The 23775-nt window shown below is 35.9% G+C and overlaps 1 protein-coding gene across 4 annotated transcripts in view; it reads left to right on the top strand.

The window, feature by feature from the left end:
• Positions 1-23775, top strand: part of ARHGAP32 (Rho GTPase activating protein 32) — a 322445-nt gene that overhangs the window by 68352 nt on the left and 230318 nt on the right. For 2 of the 4 annotated variants that reach the window (XM_087433926.1, XM_087433923.1), the window contains exons 1-2: positions 12571-12725; positions 16131-16250. The exons of 1 other annotated variant lie outside the window; for it this stretch is intronic. The gene's annotated coding sequence lies outside the window, so the exon portion shown is untranslated. Of the gene's footprint in view, positions 1-12570; positions 12726-16130; positions 16251-23775 lie in introns of those variants that run through there. One more of the 4 variants, XM_087433925.1, reaches the window with a different exon arrangement.

Raw genomic sequence — 23775 nt, 5'->3', positions numbered from 1 at the left:
ATGCACCCCTCACTTGGCTTCAGTAGTCTTTATTTTTTTTTTAATTTTAATTTTTGGCTGAGGAAGATTTGCCCTGAGCTAATATCCATGCCAATCTAACTGTATTTTTTAGTATGTGAGCTGCCAGCACAAAATGGCTGCTAGCAGAGTGGTGTAGGTCCGTGCCTGGGAACTGAACCAGCCAAAGCAGAGCACGCTAAACTTAACCACTAGGCCACCAGGGCTGGCCTGCAGTAGTCTTTATTATATGATCAATTTTGTTTTATTCAAAGCCACTTCACCAACCAGGATTATTTTGAAGCAAATTTCCACCATCATATCATTTCATCAGTAACTATTTCAGTGCATAATGCCTATCTCCAAAAGATAAGGGCAGTTTTTTAGTAGTATTGGTATTTATTTAGTGTAGGTTTTTTTTGAAGTATAACTTACATATAGTAAAATACATGTCTTATGTGTACAGTTTGATGAGTTTTGACAAATGTATATATTTGAGTAATCCATACCGCAGTCAAGAACAATTCCATCCCTCCAGCTGGAAGAGATCTATGCAGATCTGACGCCCGTGAGAAGTGTGGGAGGCAAAATTCTAAAGATGGCCCCCCATGATTCCTGTCCCCTGGCTTTTCAATCAAAAACTAATCTAGGTACTGTTGTGAAGGGATTTTTGCAGATATAATTAAAGTCCCAAGTCAGTTGACCTTAAGATACGGAGATTAACTGAGTTGACCCAATCTAATGACACAGGCCCTTTAAAAGAGAGTTTTCTCAGGCTGGTGGCAGAAGGGGAAGTCAGAGAGATTTGAATCATGAGAAGGATTAGGTGTGCCATTGCTGGCTCAGAGGTATAAGGGGGACATGTGGTGATGAATGTAAATGTCTTCTAGAAGCTGAAAGTGGCCCTTGGCTGACTGCTAACAAGGAAACAGGAACCTCAGTCCTATAGCTGCAGGAAACTGAATTGGGACAATAACCTGAATGAATGAGCTTGAGAGCAAATTCTTCCCAGAGCCACAGAAGAGAGTCAAGCTTGGCTTGACTGATATCTTGATTTTGGCCTTATGAGACCATTTATTAATATCATCACTAATCTCATCAGAAAATCTGTCAAGCTCATGGAGTCAGATACAAATTTTTGGAAAATCTAACTTCACTTGAAAGTTCAAATTTTATCATTTGCCACAAATACCAACAATTATTTTCCTTGAAGTGACAGGCTCGTTTCATTTTTGAGAAAATATCTGCCAAATATCATAATAATCATAATTTGTAATTGAGTAACCATAATTTGTCTGCTGTTCTTTCAAATAAAAGTGGTGTTTAGTGACAAGTGGGGCTAGTTCATCTTGTATCTTGATCACTCAAGTGATTTCCTCAAGACAACCATCTTTTGTGTATTGAAGTTAAAGTGCTTTATGCATACATCCCATTTTATCACACAGAATATTAAGGAGATACATGGATTCAGGGGTCAAGATTGAATAAAATCAATAATTTTTACTGCTTCTTTAAGTATTTTAAATGAAAGTAGATTTGGTTTTTTGAAATTGTGAGTGCATGTTGGTGAAGAATACAACTTAATGTTACAGTTTATCACACTGCCTTTGTTTGTCGTTGCACCAATATTTTTACCCATCTGCTTTTACACCATCATGGCAACGTAGTAAAAAGGTAATAAGTTATTAGGAAAATAGTTTTACCTTGGCAGACCCCTGAAAGTTTCATGGGGCTCCTCAACTATACTTTGAGAACTTCTGCCCTACATTTTTACTAGCATTTGTACTGTCAGTTCTAAAATTTTAACCATCTAGTGGGTGTACAGTTGTATCTCATTGTGGTTTTAGTTTTCATTTCCTTAGTGACTCATGTGAATTGAGTACCTTTATATATGCTTATTGTTCTCTTGGGTATCCTCTTAGTAAAGGGCCTGTGTTTTTGTAGTGCCTCTTCTGGACCGGATGATGGAAGTAGACAGCTTTGGAAGGCCTGGTTTTAGACCCAGTATACTTAGTATATTTATTGGGCACCTGTAAGTCAATTAGGAAAAAATGTCATTTACTACATAGCTAGTAATTTTCTTTGGTTTTAAATCTTTGTACTGAAGTATAACGTCAGTTCATCAAGGTGCTTTTCACTTTTAATAGTCTTTTTTTTTTAATTTACGGATTTTCTGTTTTCTGGTTAATATATCTTTGCTTATCTTTATTATTTCTTTATTTCTGCTTATTTAGAATTTAATTTGCTTGTCCTTATTCCAGGTTATGGGTAGAAATTTAGATGATTATGTTCAGATCATTTTCTTTTCTTTCTTTTTTTTTGTGAGGAAGATTAGCCCTGAGCTAACATCTGTCGCCAATCCTCCTCTTTTTGCTGAGGAAGACTGGCCCTGGGCTAACATCTGTGCCTATCTTCCTCTGCTTTATAAGGGACCCTGCCACAGCATGGCCTGAGAAGTGGTGTGTCGGTGCGCAACCAGGATCTGAACCCTGGGCTGCCACAGTGGAGCGTGCACACTGAACTGCTACGCCACCGGGCTGGCCCCCCCATTTTCTTTTTTAATTTAAGCATTTAAAGCTATAAATTTCCCTCTAAGCACTACTTTAGCTGCATCCTACAAATTTTGCTGTCGTGTATTTTTAATATCATTTATTATGAAATATTTTCTAATTTCCTTTTTTTTTTTTGTGAGGAAGATCAGCCCTGGGCTAACATCCATGCCCATCGTCCTCCACTTTATATGTGACGCCGCCACAGCATGGTCTGACATGTGGTGCATCAGTGCGCGCCCGGGATCTGAGAACTCGGGCCGCCAGCAGTGGAGCACACACACTGTCCACTACACCACAGGGCCGGCCCCTAATTTCCTTTTAATCTCTTCTTTGACCCACTGGCTATTTGTAGTTGCTTAATTTCCAAATATTTTGGTCTTTTTTAGATATCTTATTGTTACTGATTTCTAATTTAATTATGTTATCAGAAATTTTACTCCATAAAAATGTCAGTCTTTTGAAATTTGAGCCCTAGTTTATAGCATAGTATAGGCTGTATCTCAGTGTATGTTCTGGTGTGCATTTGAAAAGGATGTGTATTTTGCAGTTGGGTGTAGTATTCTATTAATGTCAATTAAAGCAAGTTGATTTAATAATATTATTCAACTTTTCTATATCCTTAATGTTTTTTTGTCTAGTATTTTCTAGGGATGAAGAGGAGTGTTGAATTTTCTAATTATGATATGGATGTCTATTTTCCCCTTTATTTCTCTTGGTATTTACTTCATGTATTTTGAAGTTATGTTATTTGGAGCATATACGTTTATGATTCCTATGTTTTCCTGATGAATTGATTTTTTTTTTTAATATGCAAACATCTCATTTACCTCTGGTAATACTTTTTTTCTTGGAGTCTATCTACTTTGTCTTATAGTGACTATATTAATATAGTCAAGCCAGCTTTTTTTTGACTATGTTGATTGTTTATCTTTTCTATTCTTTTACTCTCAGCCTATCTTTGTCTTTGTTTTTAAGGTATATTTCTTGTCAACAGCATGTAGTTGGGTCTTTTTAATCCAGCCTGGCAATCTCTGCATTTCAATTAGAATGTTTGGTCACTTTATATTTAAACTACCTGCTAATTGCAATATCTGGGTCATTGCATGGTTTGTTTCTTTTGATGGCTTTTTCTCTTTACTATGACCTAGTAATTTTTTACTGTGTACTAATGATTATGGATGATGCATTGTAGAGAGCCTGTTTTCTGTTATCTCTCTCTGAGTATTAATTTTGGTTCTAGTAGGCAGTTAAATTACTGGCTAATCACACTGAACATTTGGTACCTTCGTTTTATACTATGCCAGAGTGGGTTGGTTTTGCCTAGTCTTGGGACATAGTCTTGACTCTTAAGGTATGCAGTGTAAAGCCTGAGGTGTTTACCCGGCAGTTTTAACTCAGCTTGGCTCAAATAGAAAATTGTTTTCCCTGAGGTGGGCAGCAGCTGAGATAGTTGCTCAGCCTCTTTCAGACTTTCAGCTGTTGCTTTCCACTGGGCTCCATGGAGTCTTTCTTGCACATATGAGTTAAGTGGTCAGCCGAGGATTTGAATTGAGCTTATTTTTAGAGTATAGATTTCCTCTGTAGCCCTCTGCTTTCTGGGATTTCTACCCTCAAATTTACACTCACTTTGGTGACCCCAAACTCTGTCATTTGACACCTCCAACAAATAAAACCGTGGCTTTCTGCTTAACTCTAGGCACACCTACACCATAGGAATTGGGACGTGCTCTCAGGGGAAAAGCTTAGCTATGTGGATCTCATCCAAGAGTGTGGCTGTTGTTTAGATGGTTGAATCCCTTCTAGTTTTTCTGGCTTTTGGTTGCTATTGCAGGTTGAGTTCCTTTTGGAAGCAAACTCTATTGGACAGAGGTTAATGTGAAGAAAGTTTATTAGGATATTATTGGTATCAACACTTGTGGAAGGGAAAGGAAGAGAATAGAAGGAAGAAATGGGTAGAGGGAGAAGTTGGGCTGTGGTGCAGTCTTAAGAAAAGCCTTAGCTGACTCTGTAGGGGGTTCTGAAATGGGACGGTCCTTCAGTTGGGGTGACTGGGCCAAACCTTTATATCCCTTCATTAGATATACTTCTGTAGTCACTCTCCAATCTTTTCAAGTACTCATCTTATATTTTGTTTGCAGTTGATACTTCTTAACCTTTTGGAGATATACAACTTGGTGGAGAAATACAAGCTACTCCACCATTACTGGAACCAGGACTTCCCTCGGTTTTTAAAATTGAAAGTTATATTTATTTGGTTTGCTTGTAGTATATCATGCTTATATTTGACAGTGTGAAGACATTCCAGGTATTTTGCATTTCCTTTGAACTACTTGCTTGTTAGTGCATTTAATTTAACAAAAAAATGCTTCTCTACTGAGGTTTCATCTCTAACTAGAAAACCTCATGGTTAGCTACATGTTTAATAGCTGTCAAAAATAGGGGAGGATTTCTTAACATAAAACAACAACATCAACACAATAGGGTAAATATTTGCACAAGAACTATAAAGTATTTATGTGCTATATAACTGAAAAAATATTTTATAGTGTTGAATATTCACTACGTTAAGTTTTAGGCTCTTATGTGATAGATTTTTATATTTTACAAGTTAAGCAAATCATTAAATTGATTTGATAGTAGTATTTGATACAGTTTCTATTGAAATCATTTAGTCTAAAGGTATTTTAATCTTATTTTCAAAAAAGTTTTACTCACAGGCACACACTTGTGAAATATTATTCAGAAATATTATTTTAAAAGTATTTTCTAGTTTAATTTGATGTCACAGATTTAGCTTGGAGACGACAAAAAAATACTTAAACAGTTGTTTGCTTTCCTGCCATCTCCCAACAAAAATACTTTTTCTTAAGATGTTTTGTAACCAAATTTAAAAAAAATAAAACAAACTGATAAATATGTTATGGAATATGGTTGCATCATTCATTATATGTTTTACTTGCATCCTTACTGTAAACTCAAATGAGAGAGATTAGGGAGAGTGAAGGTGAAAACTCCCTAACTTTTATCCAGGTCCTAATACAATTCCTTTTTTCAGTAGCATCTGAAGCATTTCCTCAAAGATATGGATTGTAGATTTGGAAAAAAATTAAGTAGTTTCTGTCTAAGTATATTTTATAAAATAATCTGAATCGACCAAGCAGTATGATGTTAAACTTTAGGTTCATGTTCTCAAGCCTCTGTGTTATAGTAATTATTTCTTTTACAAGAGTGCCACCTGATGTTCCAATTCTTTAGTAGCAGCCAGCTGGGTATTTCATTTGGCAGCTTAAAAATATTTCTGTTGCTTGTTATTTGACTACGTTAATGTTACATATACATATCTCTTAATATGCAGACTGTTCTAGTTAAGATGATAAAAGTTGAAATCTTTAAGTAACTTAAATTTTTTTAAAAATTGACTTATTTTAAGGGTTTCAAATATATAATTTTTTTTTTCTGTGGCCCCAGCCCTTGCCGATAGCACGTCCACTACACTACCTTTTGTGCCCATGCTATCTCTACAGACCTCCAACACTTAGTGTGCAGTTAATGCAGCAGTCATTGGGGTTGCTTTATGATGGTGGTCATGGGGGTAGGTTTTATCACAACACAATGTAAAAACAATAATAATTAGCTCTTTGGTAATTCAGAGTGTTTTTGAAAATTGAGGCAATAGTATAAAATTAATTAGGGAAATGATTTAAATCTTAAAGATTTTAATCTTAAAAGATTTACGAATTAAATTACTATAAACATGCTTTCAGGAAAATTATTTAAAGTAAAAGTAATATATTTTCCCAATATCTATTTACATGTGACTGATGCCTTAATTACCAATAATTTGCATCTGTCCATTTATACTGATTCGATAAGACCTTTTATGAGTATCCACTTTTTCTAAGTATGAGAAGTTAGTAAGTTAATGAAGATTGTTTTGCAATAATGCCCAATTTAAGCCAAAAGAACGTTATAATTAAAAGCCCGTATTTGACAAAAGTAAGAAGTTAATACAATTGTGTTCTTTAAAAAAAGGCTTTAGATTTTAGATTTTCATAAATCCCAAAACTGGTCGAAGCAATGCAGCATTATGTAAAGAACATGTGCCTTAAATTTTGACTTATCTCCTTCCTGCTTCTTTGTCCTAGGGTAAATGATGTAATAACTCACAACCTTACTTTACTTTTGTGTGAGTTGGATGTACCAAATGTACCTTCATAGGTGGTTGTGACTGTTAAATAAAAGTACATGTATTACTTAACAGTTTATGGTCAGTAGTAGCTTAGTTTGTCAATTTTGTTGATCTTTTTAAAGGACTAACTTTTGGTTTTGTTTATTTTTCTCTTTTGTTCTTCTATTCTCTATTTCATTTCTTTCTACTTTGATATCTTTCTGCTTGTTTTGGGTTTAGTTTGTTCTTTTACTAGTTTTTTAAGGTAGAAGGTTAGGTTATTGATTTGAGATTTTTCTACTTTTTAAAATACAGGCATGTACAGCTGTAAATTTCCTCTAATCACTGCTTTCACTACATCCCATCAGTTATGGTTGTTCTGTTTTTTTTGTTTTTATTTATCCCAAAATATTTTCTTATTTCCCCTGTGAATTCTTCTTTGACCTGTTTGTTATTTAGATTTGCATTAATTTCTGCTTATATGTGAATTTCTCACGTTTCTATCTGTTACTAATTTCATTCCATTGTGTTTAGAGAGCATGCTTTCATACCTTTTAAATTAATCAAAACTTGTTTCATGGCCTAGCATATGGTTTCTCCTGGAGAATGTTCCATTGTACTTGAGAAGAATATGTATTCTGGTGTTGTTGGGGACATATCCTACAGATGTCTGTTAGGTCAGGTTAGTTTATAATGCTGTTCAGGTCTTCTATTCCTTGTTCATCTTTTATTGTTTTATCAGTTAGTTAAAGTGAGGTGTTGAAGTCTTTTAACTATTGTTGTTGCGTTCCCTGTTTCTCTCAGTTCTGTCAGTTTTTGCTTCATGTATGTTGGGATTGTTGTTAGGTGCATGTATGCTCGTAATTGTTTCATCTTGTTGACAGGTTGATCCGTTTATCATTATAAAATGTTCTTTGACTCTAGTAACAATGTTTTTTCTTAAAATCTTATTTTGTTAGTGTTATATAGCCACTCTAGCTCTGTTTTCGGTAGGTTGCATGAAATATCTTTTTCCATCCATCTTTTCACTTTATATTTAAAGTGTGCCTTTTGTAGAGAGCATATAGCTGGATCGTGTTTTTTAAAAAACATTCTGCCAGTGTAATGTTCAGTTGAAGTATTTAATTCATGTCCATTTAACATAATTACTGATAAGACAGAAGTTTTATCTGCCATTTTGCTAATTACTTTCTATGTGTCATGTCTTTTCTGTTCCTCTGTTTCTCCATTATGGCATTCTTTTCTGTTAGATATTTTCTAGTGTGCTATTTTAATTTCCTTGTCTTTTACTTTACTATATTTTTTGAGTTATTTTGTTAGTGGTTCTCCTGGGGATTATAATTAAAAATTAATGTTTTAATTTATAATAGTCTAGTTTGAATTAATACCAACTTAATATCAATTGTATATAAAAACTTTCCTCCTATATTGCTTCTTTCTCACCCCGTCCTTTGTGCTGTTACTTCATACAAATTACTCTTTATACGCTGTGTGCCCATCAACACAGATTTATAATTGTTAATTTATTCAGTTACTTTATCAGCACAGATTTATAATTATTATAGATAGGAGAAAAAAAGAATTACAAATAAAAGTACCTTTATACTATTTTTCATACTTAACTATGCAGTTAGCCTTACCGGTGCTCTTCATTTCTTTCTCCATGTTTGAGTTACAGTCTAGTGTCCTTTTATTTCAGCCTGAAGGACTATTTTTAGTATTTCTCATGGGGCAGGCAAAATTTGCTAGTAATGAATTCTCTTAGTTTGTTTTTATCTGAGAATGTCTTGATTTTTTTTTTTTTTTTTTTTTTTTGGAGGGTAGTTTTGGTGGATATAGTAGTTTTGTTTGTCAGTGTTGGTTTGATAGTAGTTTTCTTTCAGCACTTTGAATATGTTATCTCACTGCTTTCTGGTCTCCATGGTTTCTGATCAGAAATTAGCTGTTAATCTTATGGAGGATCCCTTATATGTGATGAGTCACTTCTCTTTTGCTACTTTGTTTTTGGGCAGTTTGATTACGATGTGTCTAGGTATGGATCTTTTTGAGTTTATCCTTCTTGGAGTTCATGGAGCTTCTTGGATGTGTAGATTAATGCTTTTCATCAAATTTGGAAAGTTTTTGTCCATTATTTCTTCAAATATGCCCCTTTCTTTCCTCTCCTTCTAATACTCCCATTATGTGTATGCTGGTATACTTAATGGTGTCCCACAGTTCTCTAGGCTTTGTTCGTTTTTCTTTATTTTATTTCCTTTCTGTTCCTTGGACTGTCTCAATTGACCTATCTTTAAGTTTGCTAGTTCTTTTTTCCACCTTCTCAGATTTGCTGGAAAAGCCCTTCTAGTGAAATTTTCATTTCAGTTACTGTACCTTTCAATCCAGAGTTTCTGTTTGATTCTTTTTTAAAAAACAATTCCTATCTCTTTATTGATATTCTCTATTTGGTGAGACACCATTTTCGCTTATAATTCTTTAGACATTGTTTTCTTTTGTTGTTTGTACATATTTAAAATGGCTGATTTTAAGTTTTTGTTTAGTAGGTCCAACATCTGGCCTTCCTCAGGGACAGTTTCTATTGATTGTTTTTTTCCCCTATGTATGGGCTATACTTTGTTGTTTCCTTGCATGTCTTGTATGTTGTTGTTGTTGAAAACTGGACATTTTATATAACACAATATGGCGGCAACTCTGGAAATCAGATTTTGCCTCCTTCCCATGGCTTGTGGTTGTTCCAGTTTGTTGTTGTTCTTGTTTATTTGTTCAGTGACTTTTCTGTAATAATTCTATAAAAGTCTTTATCCTTTTTTGTGTGTGTGGCCACTGCAGTCTCTGCTCACATATCTTGGTGGTCATCTAATGATTGTACAGAGATTTTTGTTACGCTTCTGGAACCGATTGCTCTTCTGGTTTTTGCCAAGAGGCTCTTTGTGTGTGTTGGTACATGCTTTTCAACACTCTTCCAGGCCATTTACAATTCTTCCTTACCCTTTACTTCCCCCTTGCACACAGCCTCAAAAAAGCCTTCTCAGGTCTTTTCTGAGTGTGCAGACAGCCCTGTGCATGTGAGTAGCCTTTTTGATTTCCAGGAATATGTCTAAGCTTTTCAAAGCCCCTATGGGCAGCTCATTCCCCAGTTCTTTCTTTTAAGCTTTTTGCTTAGTCTATTGTTTGTCCCTGGTGCTATCCAGCATCTCAGGTAGCCATGAAGTTAAACAGTTGTCTCTAAATATTTTTGATAAATGGCCTAGGGAAGAGGTTTTTTGCTCTGGCCACTCTGAGTTGGGCCAAATAAAGACAGCTGTATAAGTGGGGTGTTCTAGGGAATCACCAGACAGGTCAGTGTAATGAGAATTCTTTGGGAACGAGGCTTTGGAGGAGCTCTAAACCCTCTGATGTCTGCCAGGCTGCTGGTTTTCATGAGTTGCAGGTTGTTGGTTTTCAAGGCTACTGTTGGCGGGGGGAGTAGGGCAAGTTAAAACACCACAAAACTTAGTCTTCTCACTGAGATTCAGTTGTTCACCTTGGGGGAAAAAAGCTCCCTGGATTGCTGTGAGCTTTTGGTTAATTTCTAGAATCTTGAAAAAATTGAGAAGAGAATTTTCAGAGGTTCTTATTTCACCATTTTCACTGCTGTGACTGTTATGGTTGGTATTTAAACCTCAGTAAAGGTGGTTCCTTTCTTTGACTCTCATTGGTTTGAATTACTAAGTTTTTTTTTTTTTTTGTGAAGAAGATTAGCCCTGAGCTAACATCCATTGCCAATCCTCCTCTTTTTTCTGAGGAAGAATGGCCCTGGGCTAACATCCGTGCCCATCTTCCTCTACTTTTTATATGGGACTTTGCCACAGAATGGCTTGACAAGTGGTGCGTCGGTCCGCACCCGGGATCCGAACCTGCAAACCCCAGGCTGCCGAAGTGGAGTTTGCAAACTTAACCGCTGTGCCATCGGGCCAGCCCCTGAATTACTAAGTTTTTAATACAAAATCATTCTGTTGTAGAGCTTTTATCATCTGAATTCAGGGACTAGAGCCTTCTAAAATTTTGAATCTCTTGATATATATTCTAGTATAATTCTGAGAGTTCTGCAGTGATGGCAAGACTATGGGTGATGTAATACATAGGACATTAGCACTGACTTATGTTGTCTTGACTACTCTTCTGTCTGAATGTAAAATCTCAATTAGTGTATAAATAGTGGAATTGATGACCTGTTTTCTTGATTTGCACTTTATTACTTCACTGTCACCATGGAGTCTGTCAGTTCTTCACCAGTATTCAAAATGAAAGCTAATAAGTTGGCATCTTTTCATTTCTATGCTGGAATTTCTGGTATTGTCCCTTTATACTTCAAGACAGTGCCAAAATGTGGTTTGGTTTAAGTGGCATATATGGGCAGATGTCTAGTTGGATTCTTTCTTTGCCTGAAACTTTGTTTCTGGTGAGCGTGGTAGACCTTATTTGACTTAGTTGCTTAATTTTCTTTGGTTCTTGGTGGAATCCTGGCATATAGAAGCCTGTTTGTCTTTAACAGGAGAATTGAATTTACTTTTCATTTTGTTCTATATCAGCTATCTTTTACACCTTTCACTGTTTTTTAAATGAATGTTTGATATTTAAATTGATATTTAAACCAAATCTTTATTTTAGATTTTTAAAAATGTTAATAAAAAAGTCTGAATTCATAAAAGTAAGCGGATCTCTTTTCAGTTTTGTTTCCTAAATTATGCCAAGATTTTATCTTGAAAATAGAATCACTTCCGCTTTTCCCACTAGCATTCCTGGCATTACCCAGCCTTCCACCTCCTGTTTCTCTATAGTGTGAATATTTGACTAATTATTATGTCCTTCCTTTGCTTCAGCACTCAGTCATGGATTGTCTGGCAGCCTGGAGAAAAGAAAAATGTAAAAAACAAACAAAAGACAAACATCTACTCTACTGATACCACAGATTAATGGCTAAGCTTTATATAGTTGGCTAATGAGCAGTTTTGTAGCATTTAAACATTCTAAGCAAGCTAGAGGTACAGAGTAGCTAAAATTCAATAATACGCTAGGCTGGTTCTGTTTAAAAAGTAGCCGCTAGCCATTTGTGGTTTTTGAGCCCTTGAGATGTGGCTATTCTGAATTGTGATGTGTGCTATAAGTGGAAAATTCATAGGGGATTTCAAAGACTTAGTATGAACAAGGAATGTAAAGTATATCATTATTAATTTTTATATATTGAATACATGTTGAACTGGTAATGGTTTTGTTGTATTGGATTAAATAAAATATATTATGAAAATTAATTTTACCATTTTTTAAATGTTTTATTACCATGGCTACTAAGAAATTGAAAATAATATATATCACTTGCATTATTTCTATAGGACACAAACCATTGTACTAGACCCTTGCTAATCCCAAGGGATACATTAGTATCCCCTTGGTTTTTGTTAGAAATACGGAATCTCCCCACTCCAGCCATGCTGAATCAGAATTTGCATTTTAATGAGATCCCCAGGTGATTTGTTTGCACATTAAACTTTGCAAAGAAGTAGCACTGCACTAGTAGTAGATTGTTAAAGGATGAATAAATTTGCAGATGAAATAATGTTTTGCATAGAATCAGTTGCCAAAAAATTGCATTCCAAAAATACTAAAAAGTAGGTTGTGAAAAGGAACAGTGGAAACATATTTTCCCGTGGATGTTTCTGTTTAAATTTAAGAAAATTAGAAACTTCTTCTTCCCTCTTTTGATATACCCTTTTTAGACTATGCAGAAATCTATTTTCTTTGAAACATTTTTACATTTAATGTCATAAAATTTAGGTTATATTTCTACTTATAATTGGAGGAAATTTCCTGTGTCTTTCAGTGCAACAGGGCCTAGCATTTGGAGTTAAAAGACCAAGGTTTAAGATCTGGCTGTTTTACTCAGCAGCAGTATGTCTTGGGAAAGTTTCTTTGCCAGTCTGAACCTACATATTGAAGAAAAGACTAAGATGGCAGCTTTCATGTACTTGCTGGTAAGAGTTGCTTCCATTTGACTGACCAAGTTAATTACCACATTATATAATGTGTCCTTTGAGGATTTTATAACTCTTAGGTTCATTTGTTATATTTCTTCTTGATGGTAGCATGAGTAGCAAAAATCTGGAAAAAAGAGACCACCGCTACTTAAAATATTTGATCAATGCTGAAGGTGAATGAGTGCTTCAAATGGTATTATTTCTTCAGCCTACCACTAAGTCAACTCCAGCAGTAGCTATAGTTGTCAATATTCCAGAAGTCATTGGTCCTGCAAATGCCCCTGGGCAGGATGGGCAGGATGCTTTGGGTCCTGAACCTACATATTCACGATGTCCCACAGTGAAGAGGGCCAGTGATTCGCTGGGGTCATGGAAGGAAAGAGAAGACACTAGTGCCTACTGTAATGCACTGTGAGGCACATCTGGAAGGAGCAGAAAGAAGTATCATTGGAGCACATGGTCCCATTGCCCACTGTTGGTACCAGCTTTAGGGTGAGCCTCTACTATGTACACTTCCCTTATTCTTCATCTTTCCAGAATTCATCACTGTGCAAAGATGAGTGCAGAGAGCCCCTGAGCTTCTGGGGCTCGGCTCAGGGCCTGGGTTTGTTCTGCTCATCTCTGCTGCTTATGAGTTTTATCTTAAAAACAAACATACACACGGTAAAGACAATCACAAACTTAATTATTCTGGTTTTAGTGGGGTTTTAGGAGGAAGAAAAGTTGAAATGTGTATGTCTATTAAGTTTGTTCTTGTGTGTTAATACATGGAAGTTTATGATGTACTATTGACATTAAAAATCATGCTCTCTTCAATTAAAATTTATATGCTGATTTTCTCTGGAAAGCCTTATAGAAGCTGTTCTAAGCCAGCAACTCTTGACTTCTTAAAATGAGACTTCATGCTTTTATATTAGACTATTTTTGGTAAGCAATGTAATTTTAAATTTTATTTATATGATATTGGGAAGAGTATGTGTCTGAAACGTCAGTGTCCTCAGTTTTTAGAAGTTATTTTTTTCATTTTCATTTTCTGTACACCTTTTTTCCTTTAATTAGAATGTATAGCATCATTTGAGTCAGTGGTTTTTAAATATGGCCTCACAACAGAATCACCTGGCAAGCTTTTAATAAAAGATCTCATAGATGAGATAGTCCATTTTCTGATGGCCTCTTATCTTCATTAGCCTAAGCAGGTTCCATCCCTTTCCTCTTCTCTAAGTTATTGTTGTCACAAATTATTCTGTTTTGTGTTTTGTTTGTGATTAAAATGAGGTGCTTATAGTTATTTTTGATGCTTTTATCTTAGAATTGTTTGTTAACCTGTTTGATAGAGAGCTGCAATTTTCTGATTTTGTCTGTCTATTTATCTCCTTACTCAATGCTTTGTAAACCTTTGCTTTTTTGTTTCAGGTAGGAGGGCATCCTAGATCATTTTTTGTAAGGGAGGTCTGGTGGCGATGAACTCTCTCAGCTTTTGTTTATCTGGGAAAGTTTTTATTTCTCCATCGTATCTGAAAGATAGTTTTGCTGGATGGAGATTCTTGGCTGGAAGTTTTTGTCTTTTGGTATTTTGAATATATCATAACAATCTCTCCCAGCCTGTAAGGTTTCTGCTGAGAAGTCCATTGAAAGCTTGATGGGGGTTCCTTTGTAGATTATTCTCTTCTGCCTTGGTGCCCTTAATATTTTTCTTTTCATTGACTTTTGCCAATTTTACTATTATATGCCTTGGAGAAGGTCTTTTCACATTGATGTAATTTAGACATTTTATTGGCTTCATGTACTTGTAAGTCCAGTTCCTTCCCCAGGTTTGAGAAGTTGTCAGCTCTTATTTCTTTTAACAAGCTCTCTGCTCCTTCCTCCCTGTCTTCTCCCTCTGGAATACCTATAATCCGCATGTTGCATTTCCTAATTGAGTTGGATATTTCTCGGAGAATTTCTTCATTTTTTTTAAGTCTTAGTTTTCTCTCCTCCTTCACCTGAAGCATTTCAATACTTCTGTCCTCTAAATTACTAATTCTGTCCTCCATAACATCAGCTCTGTTTTTTAAGGTTTCTGGATTGTTTTTTATCTCATTCGTTGTGTTCTTCATCTCCAGAATTTGTTTGTTTTTTTTTAGAGTTTCAATCTCTTTTTTAAAGAATTGCTTCTGCTCATTAATTTTATTCCTGATTTTGTTGAACTGTCTTTCTGAATTTTCTTGTAACTCATTGAGTTTTTTTTATGACCACTGTTTTGAATTCTCTGTCATTTAGATTGTAAATTTCTGTGAGTTCAGGATTGATTTCTGGAGACTTGTCATCTCCCTTCTGCTCTGGAGTGTTTATGTAGTTCTTCATGGTGTTTGATGATCTTTTGCCAGTGCATAGTGGTAGTATCAGGTCCCAGATTCTACCTACCACCATTTGGTGGGTGCAGGAGCTGTGTTTTCTGAACCTGCCACATCTGCTGCAAGTTGTGCCAATAGAGCTTGTCTGCATTTGCCCGCTGGCCACAGCTGCTTGGTGGGTCACATACACACGTGTAGGCCCTCTGGTGCAGATCTGCTGCCTTGGCCAGGGATGGCTGAGATGGTGTGCTAGGTGAGGGGGGATGCTTTCTTTTGCACGTGTGCGGGCCCGCTCTGTGTTCACAGGTGGTTCACCTGGGCTGCTGTGCTTGATAGTGGCACCCATGCGGTGGCTGAGCCATGCCACTCTGTGTGGAGCATTCCCTTGGGCTGGACTGCAACTCCAAAAGTGTAAGTGTGCACACACAGGCCTGCCTCCTTCCCTGCCTTATCTTACAGTTGTGTGCTGGCTGCTGCTTGAGGACCCACAACCTAGATTGCTGCTGCTGGGGGGAGGGGATCCTCTCACCTCCTTCTACTGCTTCCTGGGGACCCAATACCTGCACCTTCAGATGTATGGCTAGGTGGATCTCTCAGATGTCCGCTTGTGCTTTGTAGGGAATCTTCTGTTGGTTAATGAATGTCTGTTTGGTTGTAGCTTAGAGGGGAGAGACTAAGGGAACAGCTCACTCTGCCACGATGCTGACGTCATTCTGTGGGTAGCTTTTAATAAATACTGACGCTCTTACCCTATTCTTAGAGAGTCTGATTTAGTTGGTCAGTCTCAGGCTTTGGTATATATTAAAAGCTAGGATAATTCTAATGCGTAGTTAGGTTTGAGGACTGTTGCCATTTGGTTCAGTTTTTTGTGTTAAGTAGTTGTAGAAATGAATAAATATAACTTGGAGCCAATATACTAGCATTATAGATTCTACACAAAAACAATGATGAGATTTTAACCTGTAAAGGAGTCACCTAGAAGTTGTAAACAGTGCAGATTTTTGAGTCTTACTCAATTTAATGGTTGTAGGGTTGATCCTAGAAACCAGCATTTTTCGTGACCTTGCAGGTGGTTGTGATGCAGGTGATTGGTGATCCATTGCATTAAACTAAACTGGATTCTGACCAGAGGATATGTTTACTGAGGAATTGACGTCTTCTCATGCTGAGAAAACTTGACTCTGGCAAGGTAAACATTTAAATTTATATTTCCTCTCACCTTCTCAGTTTTGGGACAGTGTTTTGATCTATGTTGCTGTAGTGATTTCTGTATATATTATTTATAGAAAAATATGCAGCTTTTGGAGAAATTGATAATATTTGTGCTATTCGCATTAAAAACAAAGTAGTTGGTATGAAAGTCTTTTGCAGGGTTAATAATTCACAATTTCATTTTAATTGAGTACCTGCAGTAGGCTTGTTTGGACTAGGGAGTAACTTCACTGGAGCTTTTACCTGATACCTACTTCTGTCCTTCCGTACTGCTTTTGAAAATGACCCCCAACATTCTGCCCTAACACTCAGTTTAAACCTTTTATTGGGCATAAGATACATTTCTCTGCTCCTAAGCAAAAAGTACTAAAAGTAACATTGGGCTTACATCTTCAGCAGGCTGTGCACATTTTTGAGTTAATAGCCTCTTGATAAAAGTGGCATTTTTTGTTTTGTCTAGAAATGAAAGGTCACCTTTTGTTTTCTGTTTTACTGTTGCACCAAAGCTAAAATAATTTTTTCCTTTCCCTCTTACTCCCAAAGCTTATTCGCATATCTTTATTATTAGTCTCAATCACAGTTCTCTTTTACTCCGAGTCCCAGGCCATATATAGACCTTTTCTTTTGCCTTAAAATTCATCTCCATTGTTTTTATCTTTTTTCTTTGTTTTGTCCATTCTGTGATCTCCTGGATACTCCAAATGGTGAATAAACATAGAGACTTAAGCCATATTATCTCAGTTAATGATACTCTGGTTTTAAAAAAGTTAATTCATTCTAGAGAATATTCCAGGTAGAGGAAAAGATATTCATTGTTAAATGATCTGCTCTGCCTGATCTGATTTTCTTAAGCAGTTTATCCAAGTGCTGTAGTTTCAAAAACCTTATTTGCTCAGAGTATCATTTGTTTTTACTGTTTGTCCATGAGCTTTAAGATAGAGAGATGTGTTTGGAAATGGGATTGCCAGGATTTGTTTTTTCATGACAAAGTGGTTTTGGATCCCTCTGTTTGAGGCTGACTAAATTATGTGGGATTGAGGATGAGCATTTGTATGTGTGTGAATGAGTAGTTAATATGAATAATCTCTGGATTTTAGGTACATTTTATTTGTAAGTAGGAGCCCGTATCTATCTTCCTTTTTCACTCTGGGAGACAGAATATTAATTGTGTGGCAGAAAAATAAAGTTGCGGTCTGACCTCAAAGTTTGAGGCAAGTCTTAGTAATTATCTTTATAAATAAAATGTTATTAAAATTATCAAAATATTAGAAAAGTTTGAAAATTACTGGAGAAATTACATTTCTGGGCCAGAGGGATAGAGATTTTGGCCAGCTAGTCTGCAGGATTGCCTAAGAATATGATCTCTGCTGGTGTGTGAGACTTTAATTCTCTACTCTTTTATGCTTCTGTAAAGCATAGATTGCATAACAGATGTCAGAAGCATTTAGCTGAAAGATAGATTTAAACCTTGTTGTGTTTATCATTTAGAGGACAAGAATACTAGAAAAGTAATAAGAAAAGTCTTAGCCGGAGCTCAATAAGACAGTAAGAACAGGAGGAAAAGATATGCTTTGTAAATCTTTAACCATTTTTGTATTTGATAATTAATTGCAACTACCTAAACATTGTGGATAAAGTATGAGAAAACAATTTTTGTATACATATGTTCCTTTGTACATATAACTGAAATTTGTATTTATTTCTGGTAGGAAAAATGTCCAGCTTTCAAAATAAAGCTATTTCTATTTGAAATAATGCTCCAAAAGGTGAAAAGAATTTTAAAAATTCAGCTATCAGGTTCTCAAGAGCTTAATCTGAGTTTGAAATCTAGTTGTTGTGTGTTTGTGAATTCAGCACCCTTTCCCAGAAGTGTGGCCCAAAGACTGTTGATAGGGTATGGAGCGCTGTCCCTCTTGCCTCTCCTCAATTCTGAAGGGCCACGTCAGTGGCTCTGGCTCTTACTGGGTCTGCAATGAAGGTCATCTTTTCCCTTAATTAGGGTTCCTTCTCTTCCTTACTGCACATGTTGATCCCACTGGTACTCCTCAATAAACATTCTACATACCAAATGTGTCTGAGTCTGCTTCCTGGAGAATCCAATCTGCACAACCCACCTTGTGTTATTATTAGCTCTTATCTTTTCATTGGCTAGGAATTGTAATCCTGAATGGTGTTTATTATTTGGGTTAGGTGAAGGTTCCTCTTGTGCTTCAGATGCATGCCTTCAGAAATTATTTTCCTCAGACCCTTTGTCCCCCACTCTGTCTTTCCTTTGGTGTGTATTTTTCCTTCCTTTTTTAAATCTCATCTCTCTTGCCTCCTTTTATAGTTGTGTTATCACCATTAATATTTACATAAATTTATATCTGAGGAAGTCAGGGAAGACTTCTTAAAGGAGGTGACACGAGTTAATTTAGAAAGAGAAATAGAATTTTTCCAAATGTGTAGGGTTGTGGGTGTGTGCTTGTGTAGTTTTGGTGAAGGATGGAGTACATTAAAGGTATAGGGAACCGCCTCTGTCAAGAAGTTGAAACAGCATGATCAGGGTGGAGAACTATAAAAAGTTGTTATGGCTGATTGACAGAAGATGCAATGCTGGACAGACATACAAAAACCAGGTCATGTGTACCATATAAGGAAGTTTGCATTCCATTTTTTAGCACTGGGATACCATGGATAATTTTGTCCATGGTATTTTCAGTACCAGCTTTATAATAAGTAGATATTATTTAACATGTTTAACTCTTCACAGTGTATTTAAAGTCATGTAATGACAATATTCAAAATTGGAATTAATATTAAGTTAAATGCCTCTTAAATGTCAGCACACTTTAGAAGTAGATGTAAGTCAGAGTTGGTCTTGATATTTTACCTGAGAGTCTGCACAATGGCAACAACAATTTATAAGTACTTAATATGTAGTAGGTACTTTGCCAAGTCCATTGTGTGCATTGTCACATTTAATTCTCCCAGTGTCTTTCTCAGGTAGGTGGTGTTAATCCAGCTTTGCTTAAAAGGACCTTGATGCTTAAGTTAAATAGCTTGCCCAGGGTCCCATGGTAATCAGCAGCTCTGGGATTTGAACTCAGGTTCAGGTTTGACAAGCTAGTGCTTGTAACCACTTTGCAAAGCTGATCTCAATGATAAGTAGATGCCTGTTTGTCTGACTGGAGTATTTATTTAAAAAGTCAGAATAATCCTTGAGGATTATACAGTATTGGTTTTCTTAGTTTTTTTTAATTAAAATTATTCAAAAATCAGAAATGGAGAATAGATAGTACTGAAATTTTTTCCTTTTTCTTTGTTTGTTGAGTATATATTTCCAGTGAAGAAAGGTATCTCAGAAACAATTGTTATGTGATTCACGATATATAAATTGCAGAATGTATGTGTGCATGGTTATAGAAGAAGATAGCTTTAGGAAATGCTCATAGAAGGGAAATGTCTGATACTGAACTTTAAAAACATTAATGGTGCTCAGGATTTAACATTTTATTACCTCTTATGCAGTGTTAGATTTTGGCAAGACATAACCCTTGGTATAACATGGCTCCAAGGGTGACCTGTCTTGTACCACTGTTTTTCATAAGTGTCTTCACTAACCTTATATATGGTTAGTGTTACTTTCTCATGGCAGCTTTGTTTTTGGAGCATAGGAGAAAATTTTCTGGATTACTTGAAGCAATAACTAACAAGAAAGGAGGAGCATAGGTTTTGATATCAGACAGGGTTGAATTCAGGGCAGGAAGGATTAGAGACAAAGAAGGTTTACAATGACAAAGGTTACACATTATTTATGCTTCAAATAACAGCATTAGCAAACATAAAGTCAAAACTATAGGTAATTAGGAAAAATAGAAACATATTGGAGATGGGGGTGGATGAAAAAATAAGATTTAGAAAAACCCAATTAACATAAGGTAAATCTAATTAAAATATATTGAACATTATACTCTAAAAGCAGAACACACCTTCTGTTCAAGTTGTCCTGAAACCTTACAGAAACCTATCATATCAGGCCATTAAAAAACACTGAAGAAATCCCACAAAGTAGAAATAGGTAGGTAGTGTTCTCTGATCACCTTGCAATAAAAGTAGAAATTAATAATTAAAAAAAAAAACAACAAAAAACACTACCACCTGGAAGTTAAATAATTGTTAGATCAAAGAGGAAATTTAAAAAATGTAGAAAATGACAAGGAAGAAAATATATTAGAACCTATGGGATCTAGCTAAAACTATAGGAAGATTATTTGTCTTGAGTATGCATATTGGTAAGCAAGAAAGAATTAGAATAAATGAATTATCCGTCTAACTCAGGGAGACAGAAAATACCAAAATATATCCAAAGAGAGCACAGAAAATTAACAAAGACTGGTAGACTGAATTATGGCTTCTCAAATATTCCATTTCAAACTCTGGAACCTGTGAATATCTTACTTTACATGGTGTATTAGTTTACTGTGGCTGCTGCAACAAATTACCACAAACTTGGTAGCTAAAAAACAGAAATTTATTCTCTTGCAGTTTTGGAGGCCTGAAGTCTGAAATCCAGGTGTTGACAGAGCCATGCTCCTTCCAGAAGCTCTAGGTGAGAACTGATTCCTCACCTTTTCTTGCTTCTGGTGGCCGCTGGCATTCCTGTGCTTGTGGGTGCTTCACTCTAGTCTCTGCCTCTGTCTTCACATCGCTTTTTCCTCTTCTGTGTGTCTGATTTCCCACTTATAAGGATACTTGTGATGGCATTTAGGGACCACCTAGATAGATAATCTAGGGTTATTTCCCTCTCTTAAGATCCTTAATCATATCTGCAAAGATCCTTTGTCTGAGTAAGGTAACCTTCACAAATTCTAGAGATTAGGACATGGGCTTGTCCTTGGGACCCATATAGATTACCACACATGGCAAAAGGGACTTTGCTGGTGTGGTTAAGGATCTTAACAGGGGAAGATTATCCTGGATATCTGGGTGAGTTCAAGGTCATCACAGGGGGTCCTTATAAGAGAAAAGCAGAAGAGTAAGAGTGAGTAGTAGATGTGATGACAGAAGCAAGAGGCTGGAGTCATGAGTGGAAGGGGCCAAGAGGCAGGGGATAAAATGGCCTCTAGAAGCTGTAAAAGGCGAGAAGCAGATTTGCCCCTCTCCTCAAGGGAGCAGCCCTGCTGACACCTTGTCTTTAGTCCAGTGAGACTGATTTTGGACTTCTGACCTCCAGAACTATAAAGTAGTGAATTTGTGTTGTGTTAGGCCACTAAGTGTGGGGTGATTTGTTCCAGCAGCAGTTGGAAACTCATTCAAAGATCAAAGCAGAAATTAATACATATAGAATGCATTGAGTGGTAGGATGTGTTCTATATGTGAGCTCATTTGGTTCTCACAATAACCTTATGGAATAGGCACTGTTATTGCTAAACTAAGGCACCGAAAAGTTAAGTAACATTTTCAGTAAGGTGATCTAATTAGAGAAATCGAAGAACTGTTTTATTTTAGAAAACAATAAAATAACTAATCTGTTAAGAAGTTTCATTGGGAAATGAGCATAGGCCAGAAAAAATTTAAAGAATTGTAAGATTTGCTTAACATTGATGAAACAAATATGAGAAGCTGAATGAATTAGATGATTTTTCTAGAAAAGTTATAACTATGAAGCTGACCCTAGAAGAGAGAGAAAATTGAAGCAGAGCAATTATGATAGAAGAAGTAGAAAAACTTGTTAAAGAGTCACCTTCCTTCTTCCCACCCTCATCCACCAGACTTAGATGATATTGGAGGGGAAATTTGCCATACTTGTATGAGAGGGATAATACTTGGGCCATTTAAACTGGTGCAGAGAGTAGAAAAAGAGGAACAGTTTCAAAATTTTTAGAAGATGCTAGCAAAACTTGGCAAAGATTGCACAAAGGAAACCTGATCAATCTCACAAATGAATGTCAGTGTAAAAATCCTATAAATATTAGTAGAATCCAAAGCTCATTAAAGAATAATACACCATAATCAGATATGATTATTTCTCCCCCAGGAATGCAAAGATAGTTCCTTTTGTAAATCATATAAATAAATCAAATGAAAAGATCTCATTTAATCACTTCTGTAGATTTTGAAAAAGCATTTGTTAAAATTCAGCATCCATTCTTGACAAAATGAATAGATGGCTGTTTGCTTTAACATGATAAAATCTGTGTGTGTGTGTATCTGTTTCCAAAAGCCAGCATCATGAGTATTGAGAACACTGGAAACGTTATCATTAACCAGAATAAAATAATGATAATCAGTGGGAAGAAGGACTTCAGAGAGGAATGTGTTGCTTAAGTTGAGTCTTGAAGGATGAGGTCGTTTACCAAGCGAGTGAGTGAAAGGCTATTATATTCAAAGGAGAGAGGCTAAACAGTACAAGCAAAGGCATAGTGCTGCACAAAAAATTGGTGAGTTCAGGGAAGTAATTTTTAGATATGATTTGAGTGGAGTTCATAAAGGGAGGGAATTTTTTAAAAGCATTTCATATTGACTTCTAAAATCAATATATAGTCTTTTTTTTTTTTTATCAAATCTCTTATTTTTATTTTTATTTATTTATTATTTTTTTTATTTTTTTACATCATTGTACTTCTATTTCTGCATAGATTACATCATGTTCACCACCAAAATACTAATTACAACCCATCACCACACACATGTACCCAATTATCCCTTTCACCCTCCTCCCTCCCCCCTTCCCCTCTGGTAACCACCAATCCAATCTCTGTCCCTATGTGTTTGTTTATTGTTGTTATTATCTACTACTTAATGAAGGAAATCATACGGTATTTGACCTTCTCCCTCTGACTTATTTCACTTTGCATCATGCCCTCAATGTCCATCCATGTTGTCACAAATGGCTGGATTTCATCGTTTCTTATGGCTGAGTAGTATTCCATTGTGTATATATACCACAGCTTTTTTATCCATTCGTCCCTTGATGGGCACTTAGGTTGCTTCCAAGTCTTGGCTGTCGTGAATAAGGCTGCAATGAACACAGGGGTGCATGTACCTTTGCAAATTGGTGTTTTCAAGTTCTTTGGATAAATACCCAACAGTGGAATAGCTGGATCATATGGTAGTTCTATCCAATATATAGTCTTGATGAGAGGAACTATTATCTAATTGATTGGACTTAAGCAAGCTTACACTTGTCCTTATAAGCTTTGAGAATATATTCTTTGGAGACTTGATGGTTGCTCACTCCAATGTCTGTGAGCTGTACTTAATCCATGGGTTAGTTCTGAAGTCAGTGGGCAAGGTAAAAGTAATGTCTGGATAAAAGTATCCTTGAAAACTTTTTAAATTTACTATAAAGAACAGAATAAAAGCATACTGTCTTCACTAAATTTCTCATAGTTTTTTCCCAGCAATGAAACATATTTGTTATTTTTTCAGTTGAGTACCAGGTGAAATAACACTTGTTAGATTTTTTAGAAGCGCTGTTCTATTAAAAATGCATGTCTTTCAATTACTTGGAATCATAC

This window comes from Ceratotherium simum, chromosome 7 (genome assembly GCF_057802395.1).
Source record: "Ceratotherium simum simum isolate JZ-2026a chromosome 7, ASM5780239v1, whole genome shotgun sequence".
In the NCBI taxonomy this organism is placed as follows: domain Eukaryota; kingdom Metazoa; phylum Chordata; class Mammalia; order Perissodactyla; family Rhinocerotidae; genus Ceratotherium; species Ceratotherium simum.
This window is presented reverse-complemented; position numbering and strand designations above follow the sequence as displayed.